At 47.2% G+C, this 15,625-nt stretch overlaps 1 pseudogene; it reads right to left on the bottom strand.

The window, feature by feature from the left end:
- LOC123428618 overlaps positions 1-15,625 on the bottom strand; it is a 151,641-nt pseudogene that overhangs the window by 947 nt on the left and 135,069 nt on the right.

Raw genomic sequence — 15,625 nt, 5'->3', positions numbered from 1 at the left:
TGCATTAGTTCTCGTGTTATAACAAACCATGCCGATACGGATACTTCCAAGATTCTAGCAAAATATTCAAAAAGGTGAATATTATTTGTTAGATTTATAAGTAAATTAAACAAAAAGGTTCTAATAGAATAAATTTTAACATAAAATAAACTGCTTATCAATTTAGTGACAAGGCACTGTAAGTCATTCCATGACTTGGTTTATCAACATGCACTGTTTACTTAAATGAGTCAACATGTGTCGATGGGTTCGCTCAAAAAGGAAAATGCATCGACATGAGTATAAGAAGATTGAGTATGCTTTAATTGATGGTCATTAATGGTGTTCATAGCTTACAGCTAAAAACGACAATGAAATAGTACAACAATATTCAAGTATCAAATGGGTATAACCATCCATGAAACAGGGCAAGAAGTGTGGCGTATCGATTCCAAGGATGCATGATAATTTTTAAAATGAGTAGGCTATAACTATAACTACACATAAATTGTGCCAAGTGTGAAATAAGATGCATGATTTCATTTCATACATACATGGACTGCTTGACGAATTACAACACTGAGATCATTTGTGAGACAAAATTCTTTGAAACACAAGCACCAATCCTATGCAAGCCACAACCCCTAACAATACCTGGAATATCAAGTACATACCCCATGTTGCAATCAGTATCTTGAGAGTAAAGTTCACCGACATGCTACATATCAGTCACGAGTGACAAGATAGACTGAAGCTAAAATTCGGGAAATGGTATGCAAGTGCAGACTTGGAATTTACGTTATTTGGTGCGTCGTCTGTATTTACCTGAAAGAACACATTGCAGGTCATCGAAAATGATCGAAACGGAAAGAAGTGGCATCATTCTCACAATGTATTTCACCACCTCCTTCTCGTTGATGTACGCATACCCCCACAGATTGCGCCCCGAGAGCATAATAAGTCCTAACGACACACCCGCCACGAGACCTAGAACCATGGTCACACGAGTAGCCAGACTGGTAGCTTCAGGTCGCCCAGTACCAAGCTCGTTTGAAACATGGATGCTACAATGACAAGATACACGGTTTCATTGCCACAGTGACTGTACGATAAAGTTGTAGTGCACTAGAAGCATGGCAAAAGGTTTACGAGTCTTGAGTTGTTAGGTCGTACCTTATGGCTGCCCCAAGCCCGAAGGGCATCATGAATGTTAATGCAGTTGTGTTTAAGCTGCAAGAAGTTCCACATTTCGCATCAGAAAAGGGCATACAGAATGTGAAATACTCCATGAAAATTGCAACTCACCAAATGGACAACACCGATGCCTCGAGCTTAGGATTTGCGAGAAGTCCGGAGAGAAGTACCAGTAGCACAAATGACCACCACTCTAAGCTGGGTAGATGTAGGATCAGATTCAGTCCAAGATGGAACGCGATAAAAAACGTAACTGCAAAAACTGAAACTCACAAAACCATGAGCACGGATGGCACGGCAAGCTTCATGAAGCTAAGGATGTCGTGAAATGCCTCCTTTGAGAGCCATGTCCAGGTGCTCTTGTAGGATGGAGAGACACTGATGTAGAGAACCAAGATCGAGACATTGGCCAGGTATGAGCTTATCTGCTGATGTCAGTAGAAAGTCGTCTCCAAGAACAAGCGGGCGGGACGAACCAAGCAGCAGCAGATCTAGCACATCTACATGAAAACAAACAAACAAACAAGAGGATACCGAGTCAAATAAGAGGATACAAGAGTATAATATTAACATCCGAACAGGTAGAGTGTAAACAGATAAGTGGCATACTCGTGGGAAGGACCGGTATAAGTGGTTGATTAATGTTGAGGAGCTGAACAAGCAAGATGATCTCTTCACAGTCGGTTGCCAGAAATAGCTTGAGGACTTTCTGTGTCAGCTTACCAGCACTAAGGATTCTCTGCCATTAAACAATCATCACCCGTGAGTCGTCAAAGATCTAACAACACGATACTTACGAAAGATTACAAGAGTGTAGTGCAGGTGATGAATGTTTCAGTTCATGCTCAACCTGAGCATCAGAACAGACTTTAAATAAGAAAATAATCAGTATCCCTAATGGTTTTTATATCCGTGTACTACAATTGTTGGTTAGACTCTGGATAGGTTCCGGCTCATCCTCTCATGAGGATTCTGGAGCAGAAGAGGTGCTGCTCAAGCATCGGGTTTTTTATGTGATGATGGAACATCACGAACGATCGTTTATTCGTTGAACTCTTGTGCAATTTGGACAGAATGTGCTGAGACGGATGGCCTAACTACTACTAGTACAGTGTTATCAACATTAGAGTTGCAGAGTAGAGTGAGTGAGTGAGGGGGCTCGCTCACCGAGGTAGAACGTCTTAGGCGTACTCGGCACAGACCTCGCCGCAGCGGTCGTAGGCGTCGCCGAGGAGGCCCCATCCGAGCTCGGCGTCGCTCTCCTGCTCCAACTACTCGTCGCGCCACCGGCGGCGCCGGCCGTCTCGGCCTCCCGCGTCACGCCGCCCCTGCAGGTCCTCCACTATCATTCTGCTAACACGGTACACAGCACAGAATTCCTACACTTGCTAATAGGATATCCATCCTATGGGAGAAACCCTATTTTGCTACTAGGCTACTATGATAAGAGGTGCAGATGTGTATTTAGAACCGTTACGTCGGAGTGATTTTGTTAGTATACCTACCAGAAAAAATACTGCAGGCTGCAACAACTTATTCCCCGAATCCAATTTTAAAAGGGGAACGATCTTTGCATCGACGCAGCCAACCCTAGGACCACGCATTCGTCTCGTGCAAAAGAAGGTACTACGGTAGTGAGGCGACAGAACTCGTAATCTCATAGCTCGCGTCAGGAATCAGAACTGGTTCTTCAGGACCGATAATAATCTCACAGCAGGCCTCAATTTGCCCCTGACACGAAGGTAAACAAGGGACGAACAATGCCATGAATCATTCAATGCGTGAATCTAGCAAAGCAAACCATGCGTCCCCAATTCGGCGACAATCCAATCCACCCCCTCCGCAAATCTCACGTGGCTCGGCACGGAAAGTGGCCGCCGGGATCGGCGCCCATGCAGAAACCCTAAGCGATTAGCATGAAGAACATCGGTCGGGGCAGACGGCACGATACCTTTGCTCCCAGCGGGGAGGAGGAGGGATGGCGGAGGGGCGGGCGGTTGGGGGAGTGGCGAGGAGGAGTGTGTGCGTGCGTTGATGTGTGATGGGGAGTGATCAGGTGCTACGGTCATATAAACGCGGCGGGTTGTGCGGCAAAGCGTGGCATGGCAGTGCCTCCGATGGAGTCGAGTGAGCAGTGCACCTGCTGAAGCAGCACCTCGTACACCGCCTCCTCCATCGCCGTCTGCGCCGCCATCACGCTCGCCCTCGATGCCCCCGCACCGCCCCTCCTACACGCCACGGCAGGGAGCAGCAGCCCGGACTGGCCGCCCTGCTGGGCCTGGTCGGCCGGGTGGAGGAAGGCTGCGCGTGCCTGCGCCTGCAGGATGTGTACACAGGGGAGGATCCCACCATTCGACTCGCCGCGGTGGTCCGGTAGTGCTCGCTAGTTCTGATGTGTGGATTGGTTTTGGTGGGATCTTCTTGTGGCAAGGAGGAAGGCAGAGGCAGAGGGATCTGTCGATCTAGATCGGGACAGAGAGGGAGGCGGCGGCTAGGGTTCGTGCAAGACAAAGGCAAAGGAGGGCTGTGGTGGGTTGGGTGGGGTTCGTGCTTGAGGGAGAGGGGTTTGCTGTGGTGGGATGGATGGACGGATGGATGAACGTATGGATGGATGGATGGCCGGATGTTTGCCATGTTAGCGATCCATGTCACAACTTATTGCACCAATCAGACTTAAGCTTGTGCAATTTTCTTTTTTTCTTTTTTGTTTCTCTTTTACTTTTCATCCTCTTATTCAGGGTAAACATACAATATATTACCCTCTTACAGTTTGTCAAATTGACCAATATTATGCACATGTGTGTATCTTGGGATGAAAAAATGTTGATTTGGGGGGTTTCATTTTCTTCATAAAGTGCTATTCTGAACAGAATAGGAAAATGAATATTGCAGAATTATTTTTGAACTATGGAAGGAAGAGTTTTCACATATTTGAGGAATATATGATCCAAATTATTTGTGAGAATTTTTCAAGAATTTTTGGACTGATAGAATAATAGGTTGCTTCACAAATTAGGATAAGGTGGGATAGAATGGACCCACGAGTGACATGTCAACATAGTTAGAACATGTTACGACATTTTTATAATCGTCGTAAAAGTTATGACGATCTCATCTTATGCGGTTACGACGTTTTTGACTCACATCGTCGTAATTTATATGTATATTTGATCCCCTCAAATGGTTTACGACGACCTCGGATGAAATCGTCATCGATTTATGATGAATTCATCAACGACATCTTAAAAAACGTCATGTATGAGCATATTTCTTGTAGTGTGTGAGTCTGACTCGGCCTATGGGGTAGGCCGACTTGCCCGGGACAATTCCGTGGAAAACCGTGGTTGAAGGCATCAGGTCCTTTTCCAATAGGTTCATCCTTTGGAAAGTGTCAAAGTATAAGATATTAATGATGCTGCCACCATCCATTAGCACTTTGGACAGGGTGTAGCCCCCAACTTGGGGAGCCACAACCAACGCTAAATCGCCCAGATTGTCAACTCTTGGCGGGTGATCCTCCCTACTCCACGAGATGGTCTGTTCAGACCAGTGGAGGTATCTGGGAAGGGCCGGCTCAGACACACTGTATGCCCGGTGACTCACCTTCTTATCACGTCTGCAAGCGTTGGTGGTGAAAACTTGATACTGCCCATTGCTTAACTGTTTGGGATTGCTGCGGAAACCTCCGTTGTCATCCTGACCCTGCGGAGCCCCCTGTGGGGGTGGCTGCTGAAAGGCTCCTGGCGGGTTATACCGCCGCTGATGATGTACCGGATATTGGCCGCTGCTTGGCTGCGGGCCTCCCTGAGGCCCCTGTTTGGGAAAACCGCCGAAGGGGTTCTGTCGTTGGTTGGGTGCGGCGAACTGCTCCTGGCATTGGTCCGGGTCATCGCCTTGGCTTTTCTTGATCGCCTCCGCCCAAAACTCCCGCATCACGAAGCAGTTCTCCCAGGAGTGAGTCGCCGGACTGTCCGCCGTGGCATGGTGCGGGCAAGGGCCTTTGAGTAGCTCTTCATAGTTACGCGGCCTTTTCTCGCTAAAGCCCTTGTTTTTCTTCTGGCGTTGGTTGCCAGTGTTGGCATTGGTGTTGGCGACTAAATCCGAGGGCTCCTCTTGCGGTCTTCGCTTGCCATTGGCTCCTTGATTGTGGCGATTACGTCCCTGGAACCGGGTATGATTTTTGGATGACTCGCCCTTCTTGGGCGAATTGGCCTTACCGTCCTCGCCAGGATCTTTGGTGTCATCCGCTTCAGCGTACCTAGTGAGGGTGTCCATCAGTTCTGCCATGTCTTGGACCTTTCGCTTGAGTCGCCCTAATTTTTGCACCAAGGGTTCATAGTGGCAATTCTGCTCGAGGATCAACACAGCCTGAGCCGCCGTAATACCGTCTGACGAATGGATAATTTCCGCAACCCGCCGTGACCAATGGTGGGCCGACTCATCAGGGCGCTGAACACAATGCTGCAGATCGACGATCGTCATCGGGCGTTTGCAAGTTCCTCGGAAGTTCTTGATGAATCGCTCTTTCAACTTGGCCAAGGTCTGGATGGAGTTGGGGGGTAAGTTTTTCAACCAAGTACGTGCTGACCCCTCGAGCATCATCGTGAAGTACCTGGCGCAAACTGCCTCGTTTACGCCGAGCATGTCCATGGCGATTTCATAACTCTCGACCCACGATGCCGGCTCAAGGTCCGGGGTGTAGTTAGGCACCTTTCTTGGTCCCTTAAAATCTTTGGGCGTCCTTTCGTTACGAAGGGCGGGGGCCAAGCATGGCACCCCCACTCGCCCACCGCTCCCGACGAGAAGGGTCGGGGCGACTTGGGTGTTCAGGAGATCCCGGCCCGGCGGATTCTGATGATCAGGCGGGTTGTCCTGAGGGACGTGTCGCGGCCCGCTATTCACGGCGGGCTGGTCCTCTGGCCGACTCCTGGTGTAACTCGTCTGGGGGGTGGAATGCAGCCTATCTAGGCTATGTGAGAATTGGGCGTTTTGAACCACCGCCGTCTTCAACATCTCAATGGCGTTCCTTGCCTCTATCTCGGCAGGGGTGTTGCCGTGAATCGGGAGAGACTCCAAATGGTGAGTTGCAGCAAGGACGTTGTCCACCGGGTTGGAAAAGTGGCCTTGAGGCGTCCGGAATCGGGGGATGCGATCCTCAGCCGTCTGAACTGGCGGGTTAGGCGGTTGACCCGGCCCTCCCCCTGGGGCGGCTCCCGCCTCGGGGGTTCGTGGAGTGTCGAACAGGCGGGTCGGGTTGAGATCATGGGGCAGGCGACCTTGGTGTCTCCGTTGATGGACGACATCGGATGCACGCTGGTGTCTTTCGAGCCGCCAGTTGTCAGTATTTAAGCGCATCCTTTCGGTCGCAACTTGAGCCTGCCGAGTCTCGATCCTGGCGGACTCCACCTCGGCATCCCGATGAGCCTTTGCCACTACCTCTCTGAGTTTTGCCAGCTCCACGTTTATCCCTTCCTGGTTTTCTGGTGTGAGGGGAGTCGCCATCAACCTTGTGATCTCCACCGCTAATTCCACCAGGACAGCGGCCGGGCTTCTAGACGTCTCGCCGGTTCCATCGCCTCCCGTAGGGTTTTGCGAAGGCTGAGTCGCCCGTGCCATATAAATGGCGATCTGGCGGCGGGTTCGGTCAAGGACTTCGGGGTCCATGGCTAGCGACAAACCCCCAAGACAATCCCCATGTAGAGACCGGATTGAATCTGAATCGCCCATGGATGATTCATCATCAGAGTTGACTGGCGTAGTTTCCTGGGTCGCCGAACGTTCTGGCTCCTCTGATCCCTGCGTGAACCCAACAAAAACCGGGCGAGTCAGATTCGGCATCACCACTGGGCGGACGTACCTGGCCGGCTCGCCGATGTCGGTGGTGATGTCTGGCTCAGGCACGGATGATCCGATCATGCCGATGAAGATGTTGATCTTGCCGAAGGGGACCCTATAACCAGATTCGATCGAGTCCGCTTCGGGCCCCCATTGCTGGTTGTCGATGTAGATCTTCCTACGGCGGCTCCGGGTCATGAGCCCCATCGCGTAACTCCCAAACCCTAGTAGGGCTCCCTTTGAGAACTCAACTCCACCGTGCGTAGGCCCCACGGTGGGCGCCAACTATCGTGGTTTTGTCATGGCAGATGTCCTCGTGAAAGGACTTAGTACTGGAGCCATCGCACCTTGGTGGCGACTCAAAGGGGTTGAGCAGGAGAGACACGGCGATTTACCCATGTTCGGCCCCTCGTGAGGAGGTAACGACCTAGGTCCTGCTTTAAGTTGTATTGATGTAGTTTCGACTACAAGGAGGGCGTAACTCGCCAAACCTAGCACTCGATGATTTCTGACCTACCTCTTCTTCCGTGGGACTCGCCTTTATATACAGGTCGAACCCCTAGGGTTTGCAAGGGTACTTTCCTTCCTACAAATCGTGACCTCTGCGGTCTCTAAGTCGCCATCCTCTAAAGCTTGGAGACCTTCCGGAAATTATAAACCGCCATACAACCTTTGGTCTTGCCAGCCCAAGGCCCAAACCAAGCTCAGGTGAATCGCCTGATTTGGTGACCCGGCCCAACTAGGGCGGGTTATTAACAGGTAATATCCCCAACACCTCCCGATGAAGAATAGAAGGTGGCAGCGACTTCGTATCATGAAACGCGATGAAACTTCCTCTATGATTTTTTTCTTTAAAAATAGGAATTTATAGCGTTGGAATTAGGGTCAGCGGAGCCACGTGGGCCCCACTAGACATCTGGTCGCCCTAGGGGGGCCTCGCGCACCCTGATGTCTAGTGGGCTGCTGTGGCACCCCATTCGGTGGATCTTGGTTCCAATTTTTTTATATATTCCAGAAAGCATATCCAAAAAGTTTAGTTCCATTCCGAGAACTCTTATTTCTGCACAAAAACAACACCATGGTAGTTCTACTGAAAACAACGTCAGCCCGGGTTAGTTTCATTTAGATCATGCAAATTAGAGTCCAAAACAAGAGCAAAAGCATTAGGAAAAGTAGATACGATGGAGACGTATCAACTCTCCCAAGCTTAACCCATTTCTTGTCCTCAAGCAATTCAGTTGACAAACTGAAAGTGGTAAAGAAAAACTTTTACGAACTCTTTTGTTCTTGTTTACATATACATGCTTAGAGGTCACCTAGGTTTTCAGCATAAATCATAACTAATCACATCGATAATAACCTTTATAAAGTATATTAGCTCATATCAGCGGCATAATCAACTAGCAAGCAATAATAAGATAGCTCAAACATCAACACTTTGTCAAAACAATCATGATATAATATGACAACAATGGTATCTCGCTAGCCCTTTTTGAGACTGCAAAAACATAAATGCGGAGCACCTCCAAAGTTCAAGAAACGACTAGACACTGTAATTCATGGTAAAAGAGATCCAGTCATGTTGCAAACAACGATTAACTAGACACAAAGCATGAGGATGACAGTAGTGCTCTCAGGTGAGGTGCTTATTTGAGAAGGTGATGACTCAAAGTAAAATAATAAAATAACATGAAAGTAAATAAAAAGTCCCTTCGCACAGGGAAGCAGGGATTTGCCAAGGGATTCAGAGGGATCCGATGAATTATGGGTTTATGTTCAGGTTATTCATGATAAATATTTGAGTATTATCTGAATTCTATTATGATTCTTAGTTTCATGATTATTATAGCTCTATAAATTTCTCCGATCTATTGAAATAGCTTGGCCAGCTAGATTAATATTTCTTCAGTGAGAGGGGTGCACTGTAGTCGGTTCAATCTGGTGGAGTTCTATATCCCAGTGACATAAAGGGACAAAGACACGTCTTCATATTTTTGCCACTAAGGATAAAATGATTGGGTTAATTCATATTTATTGAGTTCTCTTTGTCTACATCATGTCATTGTTCTCCAAGCATTACTCTGTTTTACTTAATACTCCATATGCAAGCTGGATAGCGGTCGATGGGTGGAGTAATAATAATAGATGCGGGCAGGAGTCAGCCTATTTGCTTATGGACGTGATGCCTATATATACATGATCAATGACATGGATATCACATAAGTATGCGCTTTTCTATCAATTGCCCAACACTAATTTGTTTACCCACTGTATGCCTACTACATGAGAGATGACATTAAGGAAAACTACGACCCTCTGGTGTATTCACTTATAAGTTTACAAACACTAAAATTACCTCGTTGCCTTTATTTACTTTGCAATTATCAACTTTCATCTACACACTTTACTTGCTTGCAAATAACGAGTCCAAGGGGATTGACAACCCTCTCACACGCGTTGGGTGCCAGTGTTTGCATCTTTGTGTGCAGTCGTTGAAGACATGGGCTGGTTGTTACTCATGTTGGTTCGATAAACCTTGGTTCTCTATTGAGGGAAATACTTATCTATACAGTGTTGCATCACCCGTTCCTCTTCACGGAAAACTCAAAGCACATCACAAGTATCAGGAAGGATTTCTGGCGTCATTGTCGGGGAGTATCACCAACCTGATATCAAGTAACTTCGCACAAATTATCATTCACTTGATCTTATTTTTATTTGTTGTTATATTTAGCTTCCTTCATAAAAAATAAAAAATAAAAAAATATTTATCTTTGCTTGTCACTAGCTTACTTGTTTGCTTGCTACCATGGCTAGTTCTCCTCCGGACCTACCCTTTCCTCCCTACTTGGGAGAAGGTTGTGAAGTTTTGAATTTTAAGTACTTGGGTATTGAATCTTTAAAGGAAGCTTGGGAAAGGTTGCTAGTGATACAAATGAGAGTTAATCCCAAGTGTCATATTAAATTATTTCTCAAGAGTTTTTACGTTGGCTTACCTCTATTTCATAGATGTGTTCTCGATCCCATGTTTGAAAAATATTTTCTTGGGAATAATGCATTTCATACTTATGAAAATATGAAAATTGTATTTGGTCAACCCAAGATAGAAACTATTGAACCTATTGTATTGGTTAGCCATCGTCAAACTGGGTTGATGAAGGAAACTAAGGCTATTATGGAAACCAACTTTAGGGACTACTAAAATCAATGAGAATCTTGTGACGCAAAATAAAAGATTTGACACTTTGGATCAAAAGCTTGATGCTCTTAGTGTTTTGAAAAATGAAATGAAAGTCCTCTATGATAAACTGGGACGACTTGTGAAAGATGACAATACTTTAATCATATGCATTATGCCTAGCTAGGGGCGTAAACAATAGCGCAAGTTAGGAGGCAACCTAATAGTTATCTTAATTTTTTTGTTTTTTACTTTATGTTTGTGTGTGATAACATGATTGTTTCCTCTATAATTATTGTCTTTTTATTTTTAAATTAGTGTTTGTGCCAAGCAAAGCCTTTGGTATGATTTGAATGATAGGAGAATTGATGCGGTGCAAAAATTTAAACTCTACGTCCAGTGAAGAATTTCTTTACCGGAACATATTTTTAATATGACTTTTTTACAATGTATTTTCATACAAATTCCATGGGTATTCCTATTTTTCAGAATTTTTGTAGTTACATAAGTATGGTACTTAACTATATTATTACAGATTGTTCTCTTTTAGAGAGATTCTGTTTTTTCTTGCATGGTTTGCTTGTTTTGATGATGCCGTGGATTTTATCGGGAGGTATAAGTCATGGAGGAGTTAGTATACAGTAACTTATGCAATAATAAAATATGAATCAATTTATAACATTACCTAAAATATTTGATATGTTTATTATACTAACGAATCTCGTGAAGTTTCTATTGAGTTTTGTATGTTGAAGTTTTCAAGTTTTGGGTGTTATCACGATGGATGAAGGAATAAGGAGTGGAAAGAGCCTAAGCTTGAGGATGCCCAAGGAACCCCGAGGTAATATTGTTCTCTTCCGTATCAATCCATCGGTATGTAACTTGGAGCTATATTTTTATTCATCACATGATATGAGCTTTGCTTGAAGCATTGTTTTCTTTTGTTTCCTTTTGTTTTTAGTTTTCCACAACCATTGTTCTCTGAATATACCCACTTGAGAGATACACAAGATCACCATGATTTATTAGAATAATCTATGTGCTTCACTTATATCTTTTGGGCTTAGCAGTTGCTCTAATGGTTCATTTATATCTTTTAGAGCATGATGGCATATAGATTCTAAAGAAATAATTGCACTCTTGGTCTTCACTTATATTTGTTTGAGAGTTAATAAATAGTGACGGTAATTTGCATGGTTATAATACTATTCCAAACATAATAGGTATTCAATGAGTGCATAATCAAAACCACATGTAGCACATAAAAGAGAAATCATGGTTAATGATATTAATGTGGTAATGTAAAAAAGCATGAGTGCATGATCATTGGTTAATATAACTATCGTGAATTAGAGGTTGTTAACTTGATGTTCATCCAAATAACTTTATGGCATGGTGATGAAGTGTGAGGATACTTATTCCTTGTTGAAAACGTAGTGTTGCTTAAGTCATGGGCACGCGATGGTTAACTCCTACGAACCTCCTCCCTATAGGCATGAGCGTAGTGCTTTGCTTTGAGAGAGATAATAAAATCTTGCAATAAGTATGTGAGCTCTTTATGACTGATGTGAATCCATGGATATACGCACCCTCACCTTCACATATTTGCTAGCCTCTTCGGTACCGCGCATTGCACATTCTCACCTTGAGGATCAGTGCATCCAAAAACTTGTTGGAAATGTGCCCTAGAGGCAATAATAAAATGGTTATTATGATATTTCCAGTTCATGATAATTTTCTATTATTCGTGCTATAAGTGTATTAATCGGAAACCATAATACATGTGTGAATACATACATCACAATGTGTCCCTAGTGAGCCTCTAGTCGGCTAGCTCGTTGATCAATGGATGATCATGGTTTCCTGATCATGGACATTGGATGTCATTGATAACGGGATCACATCATTGGGAGCATGATGTGATGGACAAGACCCAATCCTAAGCATAGCACTAGATCGTATTGCTCGTATGCTAAAGCTTTTTTAATGTCAAGTATCTTTTCCTTGGACCGTGAGATTGTACAACTACCGGATACCGTAGGAGTGCTTTGGGTGTATCAAACGTCACAACGTAACTGGGTGACTATAAAGGTGCACTACGGGTATCTACGAAAGTGTTTGTTGGGTTGGTACGAATCGAGACCGGGATTTGTCACTCTGTGTGACGGAGAGGTATCTCTAGGCTCACTCGGTAGAACATCATCATAATGAGCTCAATGTGACTAAGGAGTTAGCCACGGGATGATGTGCTATGGAATGAGTAAATAGACTTGCCGGTAACGAGATTGAACAAGGTATGGACATACCGACGATCGAATCTCGGGCAAGTATCATACCGATAGACAAAGGGAACTGCACACGTGATTAAGTGAATCCTTGACATCGTGGTTCATCCGATGAGATCATCATGGAACATGTGGGAACCAACATGGATATCCACATCCCGTTGTTGGTTATTGATCGGAGAGTGTCTCGGTCATGTCTGCATGCTTCCCGAACCCGTAGGGTCTACACACTTAAGGTTCGATGACGCTAGGGTTATATGGGAATAGTGTACGAGGTTACTGTTGGGTAACCCGCCCTAGTTGGGCCGGGTCACCAAGCTGGCGACTCATCCTCAAAGTGATTCAGGCTTGGGCCCGGAGAGGCCAGGATCCAGATGGCGGTTCAAAGATCTTTGGGAAGAATCCATCATTGGTAAGATCTCCAAGTCTTGGAAAGATGGCGACTTAGAGATAGAAAGAATCACGATTTGTGTAAAGGCAAGGACTCTTGTAAACCCTAAGGGCTCGACCTATATATAAATCCGAGTCCCAGGGAAGGAGAGGGCAGGTTAGAAATCATCGAGAGCTAGGTCAGGCGAGTTACGCCCTCCTTGTAATCGAAACACTATCAATACAACACCAAGCAGGACGTAGGCTTTTACCTCCTCACGAGGGGCCGAACCTGGGTAAATCTTTGTCTCGCTCTTGTAGAACCCCTTTGAGTCGCCACCAAGGTGCGATGGCTCCAACACTAAGTCCTTTCACGAGGACATCTGCCGTGACAAAACCACGACAGTTGGCGCCCACCGTGGGGCCTATGCACGGTGGAGTTGAGTTCTCAAAGGGAGCCCTACTAGGGTTTGGGAGCTACGCGGCAGGTTTCATAACTCGGAGCCGCCGCGGGAAGTACTACATTGATAACTTGCTGTGGGGGCCCGAGGCCGATTCAATCGAATCCGGCTACAGAATCCTCTTCGGCAAGATCAACGTTTTTGTCGGCATGATCGGATCGCCTATGCCTGAGCCGGACATCTTCACCGACATTGTCGAGCCGGCCAGGTACGTTCGCTCTGTCACAATACCAGACCTAACTCGCCCGGTCTTTGTTGGTTTCACACAGGGATCTGAGGAACCAGAACGATCGGCAACTCAGGAGACTACGCCGGTCAACACTGATGACGAGTCATCCATGGGCGACTCAGATTCAATTCAGTCTCTCCATGGGGGCTGCCTCGAAGGTTTGTCACTAGCAATGGACCCGGAGGTTCTCGACCGTACCCGCCGCCAGATGGCCGTTTACATGGCAGGGGCGACTCAGCCCCCGCCAAATCCGGAAGGCAACGACGGGACTGGCGAAACATCCAGAAGCCCAGCTGCGATCTTGGTGGAGTTGGCAGCGGAGATAACAAGGCTCATGGCAACCCCTATAACATCAGAAAACCAGGACACGATAAACGCCGAATTAACGAAGCTAAGAGATGGGGTGGCAAAGGCTCAACGAGACGCTGAAGTAGAAGCTGCCAGGATCGAGACCCGGCAGGCTCAAATTACCGCTAAGGCAGCTCGCTTGAACACCGAAAACTGGCGGCTCGAGAGGCATCAACGCGCATCTGACGCAGTCCATCAGCGGAGGCACCAGGGGCGTTTGCCCCCTGATCTCAACCCGACCCGCCTATTCGACACTCCACGAACTCCCGGGGCAGGAGACGCTCCGGGAGGAGGGTCGGGCCAGCCACCAAACCCGCCGCTTCAGCTAGCTGTTGATCACGTCCCTTGATTCCACACACCTCGAGGTCACTTTTCCAACCCGGTGGACAACGTCCTCGCCGCGACTCTCCATTTAGAGTCCCTTCTGATTCATGGCAACACCCCGACTGAGATAGAAGCGAGGAATGCTATTGAGATGTTGAAGACGGTGGTGGTTCAAAACGCCCAGTTCTCGCACAGCTTCGATCGGCTGCACTCCACCCCCCAGGCGAGCCGCACCAGGAGTCGGCCAGAGGACCAGCCCGCCATAACCAGCGGACCGCGACCCTTTCCCCAGGTCAACTCGCCTGATCATCGGGACCCGCCGGGTCGGGATCACCCGGACATCCAAATCGGCCCAGCACCGCTTCTTGGAGGCGGCAGACAGGTGGGGGTGCCATGCTTGGCTCCCGCCCTTTGCAATGAGCGAATGCCGAAGGATTTTAAAGGACCAAGAAAGGTGCCTAACTACACCCCGGACCTTGAGCCGACGTCATGGGTTGAGAGTTACGAAACCGCCATGGACATGCTCGATGTAAGTGAAGCAGTCTGCGTCAGGTACTTCACGATGATGCTCGAGGGAAGGGCACGTACTTGGTTAAAAAGATTGCCCCCAACTCCATCTAGACTTGGGCTGAATTGAAAGAGAGTTTCATCAAAAACTTCCGGGGGTCTTGCAAGCGCCCAATGACAATAGTCGATTTACAGCACTGCGTTCAGCGCCCGGATGAGTCGGCCCATCACTGGACATAGCGGGTCGCAGAAATCATTCACTCATCAGATGGTATCACGGCGGCTCAGGCTGTGCTGATCTTGGAGCAAAACTGCCACTATGAGCCCTTGGTGCAGAAGTTGGGTGACTCAAGCGAAAAGTCCAAGATATGGGGGAATTAATGGACACCCTCACTAGGTACGCCGAGGCGGACGACACCAAAGATCCAGGAGAGGATGGTGGCAAGGCCAACTCCCCGAGGAAAGGCGAGTCATCCAAAAATCATACCCGGTTTCAGGGACGCGCCCGCCATAACCACTGAGGGAATGGCAAGCAAAGGCAGCAGGAGGAGTCTTCGGACTTAGTCGCCAACACCAATGCCAACAACGGCAACCAGCGCTAGAAGAAGAGGGGTTACAGTGGCAAGAAGCCACACAATTATAATGAGATACTCAAAGGCCCCTGCCCTCACCACGCCATGGCAGACGGACCGGCGACTCATTCCTCAGAGGACTGCTACGTGATGCGGGAGTTTCGAGCAGAGGCGATCAAAAAGGGCAAAGCGGTGACCCGGACCAGTGGTAGGAACAGTTCGGTGCACCTAATCAACGCCAGAACCCGTTCGGTGGCTTCCCCAAACCGGGGGCTCAGGGCAACTCGCAGCCAAGAAGTGGCCAGTATCCAGTGCATAACCAACGGCGGTATAACCCGCCCAGA

The sequence above is a fragment of the Hordeum vulgare genome, chromosome 2H (genome assembly GCF_904849725.1).
Source record: "Hordeum vulgare subsp. vulgare chromosome 2H, MorexV3_pseudomolecules_assembly, whole genome shotgun sequence".
In the NCBI taxonomy this organism is placed as follows: Eukaryota; Viridiplantae; Streptophyta; class Magnoliopsida; order Poales; family Poaceae; genus Hordeum; species Hordeum vulgare.
This window is presented reverse-complemented; position numbering and strand designations above follow the sequence as displayed.